At 45.2% G+C, this 20,790-nt stretch overlaps 1 long non-coding RNA gene across 1 annotated transcript; it reads right to left on the minus strand.

Annotated features, from left to right (window-relative positions):
* Window positions 1-956: 956 nt before the first annotated feature.
* Window positions 957-4,708, minus strand: LOC147976163 (uncharacterized). Its single transcript, XR_015601358.1, has 2 exons — window positions 4,119-4,708; window positions 957-1,254 (listed from the first exon to the last, which is right to left on the minus strand). It is a non-coding gene; the product is annotated as an uncharacterized LOC147976163 (long non-coding RNA).
* Window positions 4,709-20,790: the final 16,082 nt, after the last annotated feature.

Here is a 20,790-nt window from a genome sequence, read left to right on the forward strand (position 1 = left end):
AAGAACCGGTACCAATTAAAGAAGAAACTATACTTTACAATGTTGATCCGGTTGTTCCTTCTGTTTATATTGAGAAACCACCCTTCCCTGTTAGGATAAAGGAACATGCTAAAGTTTCAACTGTGGTCAACGGAAGCTATATTAGAACACCTAAGCTTGATGAACAAGTCAAAGTAGAACCTAGTATTGCTATGGTTAAATACCTCTTGAAAAACGAAGTAGATGGGCAAGTTATTTACTTCTGTGAAGAAGCTGCTAGAATTGCCAAACCTCATAAAAAGGATAAACATAGACCTATTGTTGCCATGCCTGTCATCTCAGTTAAAATAGGAGATCATTGTTATCATGGTTTATGTGACATAGGTGCTAGTGTGAGTGCTATTCCTTACACCTTATATCAAGAAATTATGAATGCCATAACACCCGCAGAGATAGAAGACATAAATGTTGCTATTAAACTTGCTAATAGAGACACTATTTCACCAATTGGGATTGTTAGAGATGTTGAAGTCTTGTGTGGGAAAATAAAATACCCTGCTGATTTTCTTGTTCTTGGTTCCCCAAAAGATGATTTTTGTCCCATTATATTTGGTAGACCTTTCTTGAACACCGTTAATGCTAAGATAGATTGTGAGAAACAAATTGTCGGTGTTAGTTTTGATGACGAGTCTCATGAGTTTAATTTTTCCAAGTTTAGTAGAAAGCTTCATGAAAAAGAATTGCCTAGTAAGGATGAATTAATTGGTCTTGCTTCTATTGTTGTACCACCAACTGATCCTTTAGAATAATATTTGCTAGACCATGAAAATGATTTACATATGCATGAAAGAAATGAAATAGATAAGATTTTCTTTGAACAACGTTGTGACGCCCTCGATTCAATCGTACACTAATCATACACGCAAATGTGTACGATCAAGATCAAGGACTCATGGGAAGATATCACAACACAACTCTAGACACAAATTAAAATAATACAAGCTTTATATTACAAGCCAGGGGCCTCGAGGGCTCAAATACATAAGCTCAAAAACACAAGAGTCAGCGGAAGCAACAATATCTGAGTACAAACATGAGTTAAACAAGTTTGCCTTAAGAAGGCTAGCACAAAAACAACAACGATCGAAAAGGCAAGGCCTCCTGCCTGGGAGCCTCCTAACTACTCCAAGTCGTCGGCGGCCGTCACGTTGTAGTAGGCACTCTCGTGGTAGTGGTAATCATCAATGGTGTCGTCTGGCTCCTAGGATCCGTCATCTGGTCGCAACAATCGGGTATGGGGCAAAAGATGTAGCAAAGCAGCCGTGAGTACTCATCCAAAGTACTCGCAAGACTTACATCTAAACTAAGTATGCATCTGTATCAAGGAAAATGGGCTGTATCTGTGGACTAAACTGCAGAATGCCATAAGAGAAGGGGAAAGCCTAGCCTATCGAAGACTAGCATCTTTAAAAATCTTCAAGCATCTTGCAGCATATAGAAGAGTACAAATCGGCATAATGTAAAGTAGTAATAGAGTTATCAACCTCGGCCAGAGATCCTTTCTCGACTCCCTGCGAGAAAGCAATCCCAGAGCCATACTATCCATTTCTCATTCTCAATTCATTTCTCATCACAAGTATCCAGTTCTAGTTGTATCGATCGGGATACAACTCCAAGTGTCCGTTACCGTAGGACAGGCTATCGATAGATGTTTTCTTCCCTGCAGGGGTGCACAAACTTACCCACCATGCTCGATTAACTCCGGCCGGACACACTTTCCTGTGTCATGCCCGGTCTCGGCCAAACAATACGCCGCAACCCGACCTAGGCTTAATAGAGAGGCCAGCACGCCGGACTAAACCTATGCCCCCAAGGGTCATGGGCCATCGCCCCAGGAACTCCTGCACGTTGCGTGGGCGGTCGGTGAGCAGACCTAGCTACCTCCTTCAACAAGGCAGGAACTTACGCAGTCCAACCCGGTGCGCGTCGCTCAGTCGCTAGCGTCTATTAAGCTTTGGCTGATGTATACGACGCAGAACGCCCATACTATGCCCACGTGATGGTTAGTGCTATCAGGCCAGAGGCCCCTCGGATCAAATATCCAAATCGTAGTGGATTAGGAGCACGCGGTAACGAGCAGAGACTCACGATCGATGTGACCCCGTCGCCCCGTCTCGAGTACTTGTGGCAAGGGCTAAGAATGCCCGACCATGCCTCGTAAGTATCTCGCGGGCACCTTCCAGGTCAACCCGGCTCCACATCAGTCGCTATTAAGCTCGCGCGGGTACCCCTCAGGGCCGACCCGTCTTTAGTAACATGGCTCGGTGCAAAGTCATAGTAACCATAGTAACTGTGTGTCTAACACCAAGGGGAAAACCCGAGGAATCACCCCCGGTGAATTCCACTCGATGTTGTCATCAAGGTGAACGTAAGAGGATCCACCCTCGAGGTTCACACTTGAGAGGTTGCACGACAGAGCCGTAACAAAAGTGGTTAAGGAGGAAATCACCCTCGATGATCACGACCGAATAGCTACACTACAGAGATCACATCAGGAGTGATGTATGAGGTTCACCCTCAGCACTCGATAGTAACTCTGTATTGTCGTACAACTAGGGGGGTGATGTGCGGTGTCGGGGCCTGGATGTCGATCACGTTGATCGAGTCATCGAACATAAAGCGAGGCAACTGGGACAAGGTGGGGTCACTGATGGATCTCTAACCAACCTATACTAAGCAGTTTAGGATAAGCAGGTAAGGTATGAAAGCAGGTAACAACAACAGGCTATGCATCAGAGTAGGATCATACAGAAAGCAGTAGCAGTTCTAATGCAAGCAAGAGAGGGAAAGAAATGGGCGATATCGGAATGCTCAAGGGGGGTTTGCTTGCCCGGTTGCTCTGGCAAGGAGGGGTCGTCGTCGACGTAGTCGATCACAGGGGCATCATCGGTCTCAGGGTCTACCGAAGAGAAGAGGGGGAAGAAACAATGAATATAAAGCAAACAAAGCATCATAAAGCATAACATGGTAATATGCGGTGTTAGAGGTGAACTAACGCAGTGCTAGACGTTGCAGACGGAGAGGGAAAACATCCGGAGGGTTTTCCCGACGTCTGACGTTTTCCGACAAATGAAAAGAGAGGGGACGGTTTCATGTTCAGCATGCTAGGGGCATGTGACAGATGAATGGACCGCGTATCCAAATTCGTTGGATTTTTCCGAGCAACTTTCATATAGAAAACATTTTCATCCGAAATACGGATTAATTTCTATGATTTTCCGAAGATTAAAACAATATCTGCATTTATTATTATTTTGAAATTAAAGACTAGATGCTAGTTGCACCCAGCTCTGCATACACAGAAGTGTACCAAAGGCTGACAGGTGGGCCAGGGGGACCCAGGGATGGGGCCCTTGTCATACACTGATTGGTTAACTAGTTAGTTAATTTGAATAAATAAAAAAATAATTAGTTTAACTAAACAAGATTAATTAAGTTAATTAATGAATTTATTTATTTGTATATCTCTCTCTTTTTAAAGGAAAAGGGCGCTGGGGCCCCACATGTCTTAAGGTAGCAACTGACTTAAGTAGTAGTACTCATTAGTCTAATTAGTAACAAAATTAGCCCCTACCTAAATCTTGCGCCGGCCACCCACACACACAGAGCACACACACGCCACACACAGCACACACTCAGCCACGGCCACGGCCATGGCCAATAGCAGCAGCATGCAGCACTAAGCGCATTAGCAAGGGGGAGCAGTAGCAAGTGGCTACGGGCAGGAGCTAGCAGCAAGCAGCAACCAAGGATCAGCAGCTAGCGGCAACAGCAAAAGCAGTAGGCACGACAAGGCAGCACGCAACAGGAGCGGGGGCGCGGGCACGCGCGCGGGCGCTCACAGGGGAACGCCGCCAGGTTCGAGCGAGGGCGCGGGCTGCAGCAGGCATGAGACGGTAGGCACGGCGCACACATGCACAAGGGCACGGCTGCAGACGAGGCGCGCGCAGGCAGCAGTAGCGCCACGCAGGAGGAGCAACTGCACGTACGCGCACGCACGGGTTCGGGCACGACGGTGACGGCGGCCTACGGCGTCCAAATCGAAGGGGGAGGAAAGGGGGTCCAAGGGAGGAGCTCACCACGAGCGCGACGGCGAGGCGGGGGAGGCAGGGGACGGCTCGGAGCAGTGGCAAACGATGGCGGACGGCGACGATGTACACGGAGAGGACGACGTCGATGGCGAATGTACGGGACGTCCCGGCTTGTGCTGGTCCCTGGACAGACGGATCCGGCCGCGCCGGACCTCCTGGACGTGCTCCCGCATGCCGGAGATGACGGTGGCCGCGACGACGGTGATGACGAGCACAATCGTCGCGCGAGGTTCCGACCTCGAATTCGAGCAGATGAGAAGGGGGGTGATGGGGGATCAAGGGGGAAACGGATGAGGGGGAGCTAGGGTTGCGGTTGGGCATGTTTATAGGCCGAGGGGAACGACGTGGAGGCCATCCATGGCCATGGCAGCCGTGGATGCACGCCACGCCCTCCTCTGCCTCCTGTAGCATGAGGTAGGGGGGAAAAGGCATGTGCCGGCTGGGTCGTGTGCACTGCGGCTGCATACAGCCCAGCTGCACATTAGGTTTAGGCGTTTTCCCTTTTTATTTTCTGTTTTGTAATTTCTCCACAGTTTTGCATTATTTTGATCTACCAAACGGATTTTTTTAATATGATAATTGACACATAAATACTAGGTTGTGTAATGAGTTATCCGAAAAAGTTACTATTTATTTTGAAATGGTTAACTATTTATTTAAATTGAATTGGCTCAATTTAATGTTGCTGGTTCACTTTATAACTTCCTACGGATTAATTGGAATGTCAAATAGTGTTGGTTTATTCATGACAAATAGTTAGTGAATATTTGCAACCAAACAAACATTTTAGTTTTACCGCTTGGAGAATATTTTATTTGACTTTATTTTAAAAATTGAAATTGAGCTTGGTTTGAAACAAAGTGAGGATTAGCAACTTAATTATGATGACATGGCATCATTAGGCATGAGATTACTGTAGCATGACACTCGGAGTGTTACAAACGTCATATGCTTAAACACAATTTGCCCATTGAAACTCTAGGAGGACCTCCTCCACCTAAAGGTGATCCTACGATCGAATTAAAACAATTGACAAACACTTTGAAATATGCTTATCTTGATGAAAAGAAGATATATCCTATTATTATTAGTGCTAACCTTTCAGAACATGAAGAAGAAAGATTATTGAAAGATCTAAGGAATTACCTAGCTGCTATTGGATATACTCTCGATGATTTAAAGGGCATTAGTCCCACTCTATGTCAGCACAAAATTGATATGGAACCTGATGCTAAACCCGTTGTTGATCACCAACGTCGGTTAAATCCTAAGTTGAAAGAAGTGGTAAGAACGGAAATATTAAAACTTCTGGAAGCAGGTATAATCTAACTTATAGCTGATAGTAGATGGGTAAGTCATGTTCATTGTGTCCCTAAGAAATGAGGTATAACTATTGTTCCTAATGATAAGAATGAACTTATTCCACAAAGAATTGTTATAGGTTATAGAATGGTAATTGATTTTAGAAAATTAAACAAAGCAACTAGAAAAGATCATTACCATCTGCCTTTTATTGATCAAATGCTTGATAGATTATCTAAGCACACATATTTTTGCTTCCTTGATGGATATTCTGGTTTGTCACAAATACCCGTTTCTCAACCTGATCAAGAAAAGACCACTCTTACTTGTCCCTTTGGAACCTATGCTTATGGACGTATGCCTTTCGATTTATGTAATGCACCTACTACTTTTCAAAGATGTATGACTACTATATTCTCTGACTTTTGTGAAAAGATTGTTGAGGTTTGCATGGATGACTTCTCTGTTAATGGGAAGTCTTTTGATGATTATTTGAGCAATCTTGATCGAGTTTTGTAGAGATGTGAACAAACAAATCTTGTCTTGAATTAGAAGAAGCTTTATAGTTAATGAAGGCATTGTCTTGGGTCATAAAATTTCTGAAAGAGGTATTGAATTGGACAAAGCTGTGACGCCCCCGATTTGACCGTACACTAATCATGCACGCAAATGTGTACGATCAAGATCAAGGACTCACGGGAAGATATCACAACACAACTCTACAAATAAAATAAGTCATACAAGCATCATATTACAAGCCAGGGGCCTCGAAGGCTCGAATACAAGAGCTCGATCATAGACGAGTCAGCGGAAGCAACAATATCTGAGTACAGACATAAGATAAACAAGTTTGCCTTAAGAAGGCTAGCACAAACTGGGATACAGATCGAAGGAGGCGCAGGCCTCCTGCCTGGGATCCTCCTAACTACTCCTGGTCGTCGTCAGCGGGCAGCACGTAGTAGTAGGCACCTTCGGTGTAGTAGGAGTCGTCGTCGAAGGTGGCGTCTGGTTCCTGGGCTCCAACATCTGGTTGCGACAACCAGGTAGAAGGGATAGGGGGAAAAGAGGGAGAAAGCAACCGTGAGTACTCATCCAAAGTACTCGCAAGCAAGGAGCTACACTACATATGTATGCATTGGTATCAACTGGAATAAGGCTATCATATGTGGACTGAACTGCAGAAAGCCGGGATAAGGGGGGATAGCTAGTCCTTTCGAAGACTACGCTTCTGGCAGCCTCCGTCTTGCAGCATGTAGAACAGAGTAGACTGAAGTCCTCCAAGTAGCATCGTATAGCATAATCCTAACCGATGATCCTCCCCTCGTCGCCCTGTGAGAGAGCGATCACCGGTGGTATCTGGCACTTGGAAGGGTGTGTTTTATTAAGTATCCGGTTCTAGTTGTCATAAGGTCAAGGTACAACTCCAAGTCGTCCTGTTACCGAAGATCACGGCTATTCGAATAGATTAACTTCCCTGCAGGGGTGCACCACATAACCCAACACGCTCGATCCCATTTGGCCGGACACACTTTCCTGGGTCATGCCCGGCCTCGGAAGATCAACACGTCGCAGCCCCACCTAGACACAACAGAGAGGCCAGCACGCCGGTCTAAACCTAAGCGCACAGGGGTCTGGGCCCATCGCCCATAGCACACCTGCACGTTGCGTACGCGGCCGGAGAGCAGACCTAGCAACCTCCATTACAAAGGAAGTCACGTTACGCGGTCCAACCCGGCGCGCGCCGCTCGGTCGCTGGCGTCACGAAGTGCTTCGGCTGATACCACGACGTCGAGTGCCCATAACTGTCCCCGCGTAGATGGTTAGTGCGTATAGGCCAGTAGCCAGACTCAGATCAAATACCAAGATCTCGTTAAGCGTGTTAAGTATCCGCGAACGCCGACCAGGGCCAGGCCCACCTCTCTCCTAGGTGGTCTCAACCTGCCCTGTCGCTCCGCCTCAAAGTAACAGTCGGGGGCCGTCGGGAACCCAGGCCCACCTCTACCGGGATGGAGCCACCTGCCCCTTCAGCCCCCATCTCCGAACAGTATCATAAGTAATGTAAATGTGTAAAGTATTTAGTATATGCCTGTGATCACCTCGCGAAGTGATCACGGCCCAGTAGTATAGCATGGCAGACGGACAAGAGTGTAGGGCCACTGATGGAACACTAGCATCCTATACTAAGCAGTAGGATAGCAGGTAATGGTAACAACAGTAGTAGCAAGGACAGGCTATGCATCAGGATAGGAATAACGAAAAGCAGTAACATGCTACACTACTCTAATGCAAGCAGTATAGAGAAGAGTAGGCGATATCTGGTGATCAAAGGGGGGGCTTGCCTGGTTGCTCTGGTAAGAGAGAGGGGTCGTCAACTCCGTAGTCGTACTGGGTAGCAGCAGCGTCGGTCTCGGTGTCTAGCGAGAGAAGAGGGGGGAGAAACAATAAATATAATGCAAACAAATGCATCACAAAGCATAACTATGGCAATACGCAGTCCTAGGGATGATCTAACGCGGTGCTACATGTTACAGACGGAGCGGGAAAATATCTGTGGATATCTCCCGGGCTTTGGGCATTTACCAAACGGACAATCCGAAGGGGGAGGTTCCATGTTTGTTGTGTTGGAGGCATGTGACAGATGAACGTGAAGCATATTCGGACTCGTCTTATTTTTCTGGTCATTTTCATATATAAGTATTTTTCATCCGAGCTACGGTTATTTTTGTATGAATTTCCAAAGTTTTAAAAATATTCTCGAATTTTGTGTTTAATTTAAATCTGAATTGACCAAGTCAATGTGACTAGTCAAATGGAGAGGTGATGGCCCATATGACACTGATTTAATAATTTCCAAAATATTTATCTATTCTATTTAGATGGGACCCACTTGTCATTTGCTAAAAGGACTAATTAGCACTAAACTAATCCTAAGCTAAACATAGCCTAATTAACAAGGGCCGGCCATTAGCGGGCAGAGTCCAGCCGGCCACACACGCACTACACACACGCGCGCTGTACACACAAGACACATACATACACAACACACGCATACACAGTGCTAGGGGTTTATTTTGTTCTCTGTTTAGAAAAGATAGCATTTTGTGATTTTCATAGGAATTAATCCATGCATCAAATTGATTTGGTTCAATGGAAACATTTAAGCTTTGACAAGTGTACTACCTACAAATATTATTCTTACTCATATTAGCACTTGATTAGCTGTTTTTTTGGGGCTGTCCAGAGAGCTAAACGGCGTAGCAGTGCAAAAGCTAGCTACTGCTACAGTAACTGAATGTTATTGTAGCAGAGTAGCAGCCAGCAGCGGCAGTAGTAGTAAGCAGCAGAGTACGCAGCAGCAGAGCGGTGACATGGAGCAGAAGTAGCAACAGCAGAGCAGCGGGGGCATCTCCATGCGCGGGCGCGCGCGGACTGGCGCAGGGACGCGGCAGTGCGCGGCCAGAGAGCAAGGCATGACGCGCGGGAGCAGAGCTTTGGACGCGGCGACGGCGAGCATGGGTCGGAAGTGGCGAGCACGGGGAAGCACCTACGGCGACCAAACCGAGCAATGGTTTGAGCCATCCAAACGAGGGCACCACGCCACATTTGTAGGTGGTACGGGCGCGAGCTAGGACGGCCAATAAAAAGTGTGACTACGGCGGCGACTAGCGGCGACCGATGCGGTGCTCGACGAAAGCTTCGTTCGGAGCACAAGCGAGCAAGCCGCGTGGTGCAATTGATTCATAGGAGTGCCTGGAGCACGCACGCATCACGGGCAGGTCCAGAGAAGCGCGGCCTACTCGACCTCATCGGCCATGGCGGACGGTGGTGCGACAACTTATGGGGACAGCGCTACGGAAGGAAATCAAGCATCGGTTGAGAGGGAAAACGATGATGAGCTCACAGCGGAGCTTGCAGAAGGCTCGATGATGCCGGAGCCCGTTGGAGAGACGTGGATCGAGCAACGGTGACCGGCGGATGTAGTCGGGGAAGGAGGCCGATGGAGATGGCTCGAGCGCGCTCCGACTCGACCTGGCGCTTGCAGTCGGTGCAGAATAGGACGACGGTGCTCCTGGGCTGTTGGAACGGCGAGGGGGAGCCAGTGGCCGCGACGACGGCGATGTTGCAGCGACGAGCCCGCTCGGGCGAACGAGACAGAGAGGGAGGCGGCGCGAGAGGGAGAAGGTGGGGATAGGGTTCGCCTGGGGGTCGCAGGGTCGGCCTTTATGCTCTAGGGGAGCCAGGGGATGGCCAGCACGCGGCATGGCGCAGCCATGGCCGGTGGATCCCTGCCACGATCCCCCACTATGAACAGAACGTAGGGGATGACCGTGGGGTGGGCTGGGCCTGCACTGTGGCCATTAGGGCCTAGTGCAGCAGTAGCAGTTTCTCTTCTTCCCTTCTTTACTTTTACTTTTCTATTTTCCTTTTATTTAAACTGTTTCCTATTTTCTTTTGTAGTAAAATAGTTTTATAAAAGAAAGAAACTTGCACTTAATTAGTATTGTAATTTAGGCCATCGCCACAATTAGTTTTAGCATTTAAAAAAATACTTTGCAACATTTAAATAATTGTTTTATCCATTGTTTTAATTAGTTTAGACATTTAAATACTTTATAAAAATTTTGTTTTACCACCATAATTAGTTATGGATTATTTTTCACCTGATGAACATTTTAGTTTTCATGTTTTAGAATTTATTCATTTCACTTATGATTTGAATTTCAATTCGAGCTTGAAATATTTCTTAATTGCTTTTCTTAGGGAATGATGATGATGACTTGGTGTCATTAGCATGGAGTTACTGTAGCTTAACTACCGGGGTGTTACAAATCTCCTCCACTACAAGAAATCTCGTCCCGAGATTTTAAGAGGTGAAGTAAGGGGAAAGAATAGGTTACGAAATCCTAGTGATTCTTCTTGATCGTTGTTGCTCTTCTCGAAGAGGTCGATCCATAACACTGATGTCTTCATCCCTATGCTTCAGTCATCATGATTAAGTCGGCTTCCTTTCTTCGAGAACTCCATCGTACTTACGAAAGAATAAAGGGTGGGTATATTCCGGGAGAACGGACCTCTGCAAGGTTGACTATCTGGTAGTTAACATCGGGGAAGGTGGCGGAAAGTAACTCTCGAACTAAAACTTAAGAAAATATCGAGAGTAAAGTAAGGAGGTACCATGAGAAGTTTCAAGCGGGTAGGCAATCGTTCGTTGCCTGAAACAGAGTGTGAAAGGGGTTCAAAGCAACGGAAACAAGTATTGTGTTTAATACCAGGATTGAGGATCACACGGAAGGTGGCTCGTGAATTACATACGAGGCCAGGTGCGAGGAACAACCTTAAAAACAGGGGGTGTATAGGAGAGTCAGGTTTCGATCCTGTGGAACTGTGGGTTATGGGCCCACCATGTGGTTAAAGTAGGAAGGGCGTCGACATCTGGCACGGCCATGATAGTAAGACATGTCAGAGAGTAGCCTATCAGTTATGTCGGCAACAAAGTCGGTACCAAGGGCGAGGGACGAAGAGAACCATTTTCCTGCTCGTTGAAACAAGGCGGACCAATAGGCAAAGTTCTCGTCCATCGGTGGTTACCGGGATGTCACCAACAATAGTAACAGGGTGTTACTGACAGAATTGTACAACGAGGTGTTTACATAAGCAGGAGAATGTTACTGATTAGATCATATAGATCACAAGAAACGTTAAACCAACCAATGGAAAGGAAAAATATGATTATCAGATTAAACAGAAAAATGGAAAGGAAAATGTATTTAAACACATATTTCAAGGGTATATCCTTCCCAAGGACAAGCAGAGTATGATATCCATGACAGGATATAATGTAGAAAACTCTTTAGGTAGGGGAGAGAAATTTCATGACATTACCCATACAGCGGTGTTTGGATAATTGAGCAGGAAACATTTAGCATTGGGCTTCAAATGGTCTTGTTGAAAATCGGAGTACCATAGACGTGCTTCGAGATAGCATTGACATGGTCATCAGGTGAAGATCAGACTTTGGAAACACCAAGGATCCATCAGGAATAACTTGTAGAATAAGTCTTACAATTTCCTCATGGAAGAATGGATAGCATTGCTAAAAGGAAAATTATAACAATAGGTCCTCCGGCCAGGTGTGCTAGGCATGACATCACCTTACCGATATATAAGGACCAATGTAATAACTCTTGGAAATATGTTCAACCATCATATCCGACCGAGATTCAGATCTGATTGGTGCCAGGATGCCTCAGACTCAGGATGCCTGAGAAGAAAAGGTGCAACAAAATTGACGAGACGACAATGTAAGATTCTCGGGAAATGTACTATGGAAGCGAGTTCCAACACAAGAGTTCATCATTAAACCAAGGGGAGGATGAAGAGGTGGCTGATGAACTCAGAGACAATTCATTGAGATTTTAAAAGATGGATTGATTTCCACAATTATGTGAACAAGGAAATATCATTTGTCGGATCAAAAGATATAATGATGTATGCTCGAGGGAAACATACACCACTGAAAAATGATAGAAGGGTGCACCCAGGAATCTGGACTAGGTAGCACGATCAATGTTCGAATGATGATTCAATAAGCAATAGATTTAGAATGAAACTGTAGACCAATAACTTCAAAGCAATAGGGTTGCTAGAAGTTTAGAATTTACACATCACAGACCATTTGTCGGTATTCCGGTTAGATACAACATGGAGACCAAGAAAAGAACGCAAAAGGCGAGAGATATTACTATATCAAGAATTCTCAAGAGGTGGTAAAATTACCACGACATTCTTGACATAAAAGGTGGTAATATTCCAAGGTAAAGAAGAGCAAATGCTGGATAGCAAGGATCTCAAGGTATAACACAAAACACAAATGATTTTGTGTTTAACGGAAGGCAATAAAGTGGTCGGGGATAACACAAACCATTGAGGGGCGAGGATGGTATATCTAATCAAGAATTCGATATATATCTTGGAAGAGTTCAGGATGTTGATGATGACCACGACACATTTGTCGAGAGATTTCATGAAGATGTAATCGGTCGGCGATGACATCAAGTCAAATGATGATGCAACGAAAGTCAAATAATACTTGAAGAAGAACTCATAAGAAGTTATGCAGTTCCGTGATAATCTCGAGATACCAGAGGGGTAATACTCGATGACAAATCAAAGTAGAGGTTGGACTGGGGTATTGCTCTACAGAAGACAAGCGCTTAAACTTGCACGCGAAATGGTATTTAAAAGAGAACATGGTCGGAACCATGATTGCAAAGGATCAATTCACCGATACCAAAGGATATTATATCAAGGAAATAGTTACAAGAAGCTTCCATGATAGGATCTACATCGTGTCCATGGGCATGAACACAAGGTTCAAGGTCGACTCCCACTTCTCCAATGCATAACCTTTCATTCACTTCTCGCGTTTGATGAAGTTGCAATGTTGAAATTTTATCTGGCAAAATACCAGAAGAGTATGACTCATGAAAACTTTCGAGTTCACACATATTATGGAAGGCATAGGTTCAACCCATCGGGGGATCATGGAAACATATCCCACAAGCTTCAATAGTAAATATCACCAGCTCGAAAGCAGAGCAAGGTTGGCCAAATCAAGGAATATGATTTACCAAAGGCATTATGTATCAAGGAAAGAACTTCCAAAGTGATAGAATATGAAGGACGTTGTTGGATAAAATCCAACAAAGGATCTGGTGGTCCACAAGGGGTCTGATGTGAGCATCGGTACTCAACCCGAGGAAGAAGGAATACAAGGAGATCAGTTTATGGAAACAACTGACTAACTCAAAGTTCAAGTGCAAAGGAATTATCACTTCCAAGACAAGGGATCAGAAGCAATGCTGTGATTAGGGATGGATAAGTTGAATAGCCTTAGGGGTACAATCGACAGCAATTTGATTGGTCGAGATCCAGCTCATGTTTTAAAATAACGTCTGAGCCGGAAAGATAATTTAAAAGGATCAACTGATGATTGCGTGCATTCGCACTCATGTTGAATCAATGGGATCAAAAAGACGATGCCTAAGGATACTAACGAATATTGCCAGACATATGGAAATCATCCATAATGCAAGCAGGCAAGTATTGCAGAGAAATAAGCTACTAAGGATTTTTGGAGGATCGAATAGTATTTCAAAGACCATTGTGAAACACATGAACAACTGGGGGATGAGCGGATACTCGATAAGTGCGAGAATTGTCCGTAGGGGTATTCGGGTGACAAAGAACAGCAAGGCAATAAGCTCAAAGGATTATCGAAATAATAGAGAAGACTTCGGGGTATCTTGTAATAACAAGATCAATGGGGGATGATCGTATAAATGTCAAGTGTAAGTAGTTATCCATAAGGATTTATCAGTGGTCGGGAATAGCAAAAGTGATGGGCACAAAGTCTCGAGAGGAATAGCAAAGAGTATCGTCGGAATCTTCTGGTGAAGCAATCTGGAATGAAGGGGCTCTCCGGGAGAAAGTATTTACGAGAACCTAGAGTTAGAGTTAGCAAAACCATTTAACCCGAATAGAAGAGAGATCAGGGTCCCAGAGTAAAGGCGAGGAGTAAAAGATCCTAATACCACCCAAATGGCGACGTGGGCCCGTAAGCCGCACAGCCATGTTAGTAAAAGTGTTGTAATGTCTAGACTCGACTTCGGCCAAGGAGTGTGGAAGGGGGATTCCTACAGGCAGTCGGCTCTGATACCAACTTGTGACGCCCCCGATTTGACCGTACACTAATCATGCACGCAAATGTGTACGATCAAGATCAAGGACTCACGGGAAGATATCACAACACAACTCTACAAATAAAATAAGTCATACAAGCATCATATTACAAGCCAGGGGCCTCGAAGGCTCGAATACAAGAGCTCGATCATAGACGAGTCAGCGGAAGCAACAATATCTGAGTACAGACATAAGATAAACAAGTTTGCCTTAAGAAGGCTAGCACAAACTGGGATACAGATCGAAGGAGGCGCAGGCCTCCTGCCTGGGATCCTCCTAACTACTCCTGGTCGTCGTCAGCGGGCAGCACGTAGTAGTAGGCACCTTCGGTGTAGTAGGAGTCGTCGTCGAAGGTGGCGTCTGGTTCCTGGGCTCCAACATCTGGTTGCGACAACCAGGTAGAAGGGATAGGGGGAAAAGAGGGAGAAAGCAACCGTGAGTACTCATCCAAAGTACTCGCAAGCAAGGAGCTACACTACATATGTATGCATTGGTATCAACTGGAATAAGGCTATCATATGTGGACTGAACTGCAGAAAGCCGGGATAAGGGGGGATAGCTAGTCCTTTCGAAGACTACGCTTCTGGCAGCCTCCGTCTTGCAGCATGTAGAACAGAGTAGACTGAAGTCCTCCAAGTAGCATCGTATAGCATAATCCTAACCGATGATCCTCCCCTCGTCGCCCTGTGAGAGAGCGATCACCGGTGGTATCTGGCACTTGGAAGGGTGTGTTTTATTAAGTATCCGGTTCTAGTTGTCATAAGGTCAAGGTACAACTCCAAGTCGTCCTGTTACCGAAGATCACGGCTATTCGAATAGATTAACTTCCCTGCAGGGGTGCACCACATAACCCAACACGCTCGATCCCATTTGGCCGGACACACTTTCCTGGGTCATGCCCGGCCTCGGAAGATCAACACGTCGCAGCCCCACCTAGACACAACAGAGAGGCCAGCACGCCGGTCTAAACCTAAGCGCACAGGGGTCTGGGCCCATCGCCCATAGCACACCTGCACGTTGCGTACGCGGCCGGAGAGCAGACCTAGCAACCTCCATTACAAAGGAAGTCACGTTACGCGGTCCAACCCGGCGCGCGCCGCTCGGTCGCTGGCGTCACGAAGTGCTTCGGCTGATACCACGACGTCGAGTGCCCATAACTGTCCCCGCGTAGATGGTTAGTGCGTATAGGCCAGTAGCCAGACTCAGATCAAATACCAAGATCTCGTTAAGCGTGTTAAGTATCCGCGAACGCCGACCAGGGCCAGGCCCACCTCTCTCCTAGGTGGTCTCAACCTGCCCTGTCGCTCCGCCTCAAAGTAACAGTCGGGGGCCGTCGGGAACCCAGGCCCACCTCTACCGGGATGGAGCCACCTGCCCCTTCAGCCCCCATCTCCGAACAGTATCATAAGTAATGTAAATGTGTAAAGTATTTAGTATATGCCTGTGATCACCTCGCGAAGTGATCACGGCCCAGTAGTATAGCATGGCAGACGGACAAGAGTGTAGGGCCACTGATGGAACACTAGCATCCTATACTAAGCAGTAAGATAGCAGGTAATGGTAACAACAGTAGTAGCAAGGACAGGCTATGCATCAGGATAGGAATAACGAAAAGCAGTAACATGCTACACTACTCTAATGCAAGCAGTATAGAGAAGAGTAGGCGATATCTGGTGATCAAAGGGGGGGCTTGCCTGGTTGCTCTGGTAAGAGAGAGGGGTCGTCAACTCCGTAGTCGTACTGGGTAGCAGCAGCGTCGGTCTCGGTGTCTAGCGAGAGAAGAGGGGGGAGAAACAATAAATATAATGCAAACAAATGCATCACAAAGCATAACTATGGCAATACGCAGTCCTAGGGATGATCTAACGCGGTGCTACATGTTACAGACGGAGCGGGAAAATATCTGTGGATATCTCCCGGGCTTTGGGCATTTACCAAACGGACAATCCGAAGGGGGAGGTTCCATGTTTGTTGTGTTGGAGGCATGTGACAGATGAACGTGAAGCATATTCGGACTCGTCTTATTTTTCTGGTCATTTTTCATATATAAGTCTTTTTCATCCGAGCTACGGTTATTTTTGTATGAATTTCCAAAGTTTTAAATATTCTCGAATTTTGTGTTTAATTTAAATATGAATTGACCAAGTCAATGTGACTAGTTAAACGGAGAGGTGATGGCCCATATGACACTGATTTAATAATTTCCAAAATATTTATCTATTCTATTTAGATGGGACCCACTTGTCATTTGCTAAAAGGACTAATTAGCACTGAACTAATCCTAAGCTAAACATAGCCTAATTAACAAGGGCCGGCCATTAGCGGGCAGAGTCCAGCCGGCCACACATACACTACACACACGCGCGCTGTACACACAAGACACATACATACACAACACACGCACACACAGTGCTAGGGGTTTATTTTGTTCTCTGTTTAGAAAAGATAGTATTTTGTGATTTTCGTAGGAATTAATCCATGCATCAAATTGATTTGGTTCAATGGAAACATTTAAGCTTTGACAAGTGTACTACCTACAAATATTATTCTTACTCATATTAGCACTTGATTAGCTGTTTTTTTGGGGCTGTCCAGAGAGCTAAACGGCGTAGCAGCGCAAAAGCTAGCTACTGCTACAGTAACTGAATGTTACTGTAGCAGAGTAGCAGCTAGCGGCGGCAGTAGTAGTAAGCAGCAGAGTACGCAGCAGCAGAGCGGCGACATGGAGCAGAAGTAGCAACAGCAGAGCGGCGGGGGCATCTCCATGCGCGGGCGCGCGCGGACTGGCGCAGGGACGCGGCAGTGCGCGGCCAGAGAGCAAGGCACGACGTGCGGGAGCAGATCTTTGGACGCGGCGACGGCGAGCATGGGTCGGAAGTGGCGAGCACGGGGAAGCACCTACGGCGACCAAACCGAGCAATGGTTTGAGCCATCCAAACGAGGGCACCACGCCACATTTGTAGGTGGTACGGGCGCGAGCTAGGACGGCCATTAAAAAGTGTGACTACGGCGGCGACTAGCGGCGACCGATGCGGTGCTCGACGAAAGCTTCGTTCGGAGCACAAGCGAGCAAGCTGCGTGGTGCAATTGATTCATAGGAGTGCCTGGAGCACGCACGCATCACGGGCAGGTCCAGAGAAGCGCGGCCTACTCGACCTCATCGGCCATGGCGGACGGTGGTGCGACAACTTATGGGGACAGCGCTACGGAAGGAAATCAAGCATCGGTTGAGAGGGAAAACGATGATGAGCTCACAGCGGAGCTTGCAGAAGGCTCGATGATGCCGGAGCCCGTTGGAGAGACGTGGATCGAGCGACGGTGACCGGCGGATGTAGTCGGGGAAGGAGGCCGATGGAGATGGCTCGAGCGCGCTCCGACTCGACCTGGCGCTTGCAGTCGGTGCAGAATAGGACGACGGTGCTCCTGGGCTGTTGGAACGGCGAGGGGGAGCCAGTGGCCGCGACGACGGCGATGTGGCAGTGACGAGCCTGCTCGGGCGAACGAGACAGAGAGGGAGGCAGCGCGAGAGGGAGAAGGTGGGGATAGGGTTCGCCTGGGGGTCGCAGGGTCGGCCTTTATGCTCTAGGGGAGCCAGGGGATGGCCAGCACGCGGCATGGCGCAGCCATGGCCGGTGGATCCCTGCCACGATCCCCCACTATGAACAGAACGTAGGGGATGACCGTGGGGTGGGCTGGGCCTGCACTGTGGCCATTAGGGCCTAGTGCAGCAGTAGCAGTTTCTCTTCTTCCCTTCTTTACTTTTACTTTTCTATTTTCCTTTTATTTAAACTGTTTCCTATTTTCTTTTGTAGTAAAATAGTTTTATAAAAGAAAGAAACTTGCACTTAATTATTATTGTAATTTAGGCCATCGCCACAATTAGTTTTAGCATTTAAAAAAAATACTTTGCAACATTTAAATAATTGTTTTATCCACTGTTTTAATTAGTTTAGACATTTAAATACTTTATAAAAATGTTGTTTTACCACCATAATTAGTTATGGATTATTTTTCACCTAATGAACATTTTAGTTTTCATGTTTTAGAATTTATTCATTTCACTTATGATTTGAATTTCAATTCGAGGTTGAAATATTTCTTAATTGCTTTTCTTAGGGAATGATGATGATGACTTGGTGTCGTTAGCATGGAGTTACTGTAGCTTAACTACCGGGGTGTTACAAAAGCTAAGGTTGATGCAATTGAGGAAATGCCATGTCCTAAAGATATAAAAGGTATTTGTAGTTTCTTAGGTCATGCTGGTTTCTATAGGAGATTTATCAAAGACTTTTCTAAAATTTCTAGGCCTCTTACGAGTCTTTTGCAAAAGGATATCCCTTTTGTTTTTTATGATGATTGTTTAGAAGCCTTCGAAACACTCAAGAAAACCTTAATTTCTGCACCTATTGTTCAACCACCTGATTGGAACTTGCCTTTTAAAATTATGTGTGATGCTAGTGATTATGCTGTTGGTGTTGTTCCAGTACAAAGAGTTGATAAGAAATTGAATGTTATTCATTATGCTAGTAAAACTCTAGAAAGTGCTCAAATAAATTATGCAACTACTGAAAAGGAATTCTTAGGAGTAGTGTTTTCTTGTGATAAATTTAGACCTTATATTGTTGATTCCAAAGTAATTGTTCACACAGACCATGCTGCTATTAAATATCTTATGGAAATGTAAGATGCCAAACCTAGACTTATTGATGGGTTCTCTTGTTACAAGAATTTGATTTACATATCATTGATAGAAAAGGAGCTGAGAACCCCGTAGCTGATAATTTATCTAGGCTTGAAAATGTGCTTGATGACCCACTACCTATTGATGATAGTTTTCCTGATGAGTAGTTAGCTACAATAAATGTTGCTCATAATACTCCTTGGTATGCTGATTATGCTAATTACATTGTTGCTAAATATTTACCACCTAGATTTACATACCAACAAAAGAAAAAAATTCTTCTATGATTTAAGACATTACTTTTGGGATGACCCACATATTTATAAAGAAGGAGTAGATGGTGTTATTAGACGTTGTGTACCTGAGCATGAACAGGAACAGATCCTACGGAAGTGTCACTCCGAGTCTTATGGAGGACACCACGCTGGAGATAGAACTGCACATAAGGTATTGCAATCTGGTTTTTATTGGCCTACTCTCTTCAAGGATGCCCGTAAGTTTGTCTTGTCTTGTGATGAATGTCAAAGAATTGGTAATATTAGTAGACGTCAAGAAATGCCTATGAATTATTCTCTTGTTATTGAACCATTTGATGTTTGTGGCTTTGATTATATGGGACCTTTTCCTTCCTCTAATGGATACACACATATTTTAGTTGCTGTTGATTACGTTACTAAGTGGGTAGAAGCTATTCCAACTAGTAGTGTTGATCATAACACTTCTATTAAAATGCTTAAAGAAGTTATTTTCCCGAGGTTTGGAGTCCCTAGATATTTAATGACTGATAGAATTGCATCACCTTATCATCCTCGGTCTAGTGGTCAAGTTGAACTTAGCAATAGAGAAATAAAATTAATTTTGCAAAAGATTGTCAATAGGTCCAGGAAGAATTGGTCTAAGAAATTAGATGATGCACTTTGGGCTTATAGAACATCATATAAAAATCCTATGGGTATGTCTCCATATAAAATGGTTTATGGAAAAGCTTGTCATTTGCCTCTTGAGTTAGAACATAAAGCATATTGGGCCATCAAAGAGCTCAATTATGATTTCAAACTTGCTGGTCAAAAGAGGTTATTTGATATTAGCCCTTTAAATGAATGGAGAACCCAAGCTTATGAAAATGCAAAATTATTCAAAGAAAAAGTTAAAAGATGGCATGACAAAAGAATCCAAAAGCGTGAGTTTAAAGTCGGAGAATATGTTCTTTTGTACAACTCTCGTTTTAGATTCTTTGCAGGAAAACTCCTCTCAAAATGGGAAGGCCCTTATGTTATCGAGGAGGTTTATCAGTCTAGAGCCATCAAAATAAATAATTCCGAAGGTACTAACCCGAAGGTTGTCAATGGACAACGAATAAAACACTATATCTTAGGCATGCCCATTAATGTTGAAAGCAATATTATCCAAACTGACATCGGAAGAACACATAAAAGAGTCCTTCTCGAACAATCCAGAATTGTGAAAATAAGGAGGTACGTGATACGGTAAGAAAATGGACTCCGAAAAATCCGCAAAAATATTTTTTATCAGTTTTGGAATATTTAGAAAAATAGGAAAATAAGAAAGTACCAGGAAGCGTCCCCTGGTGGGCACAAGACACCAAACCTAGCACGCCCAGGTGGGTTGTGCCCACCTGGGACACCTTCCGGAGTCCTTTTTCTTCCGTTCACTTGTCCCCCAAGATAAAAAATCTATATATACTTCCCGAACCTGTTGATCACCATATCGCGGAGAAATCCACTGTTCTCTTTTCTTGCTGCTTTCCTATCAGATCTGAAAATATGTCATCCCAAGACTCTGAAGGTGAGAGCTATGTTGCTGACTTTGTCGCAAACCCCAAGTCCTGTGGGGATGTGGAGCACTATGGCTAGGAAGATGAAGATGAATCAGCCCCTCCTCGTTTCAAGAACGAGAGTATGGAGGCATTATGCA

The sequence above is a fragment of the Triticum urartu genome, chromosome 4A, assembly GCF_056163025.1.
Source record: "Triticum urartu cultivar PI428250 chromosome 4A, HENAU_Tu73, whole genome shotgun sequence".
Taxonomy (NCBI): domain Eukaryota; kingdom Viridiplantae; phylum Streptophyta; class Magnoliopsida; order Poales; family Poaceae; genus Triticum; species Triticum urartu.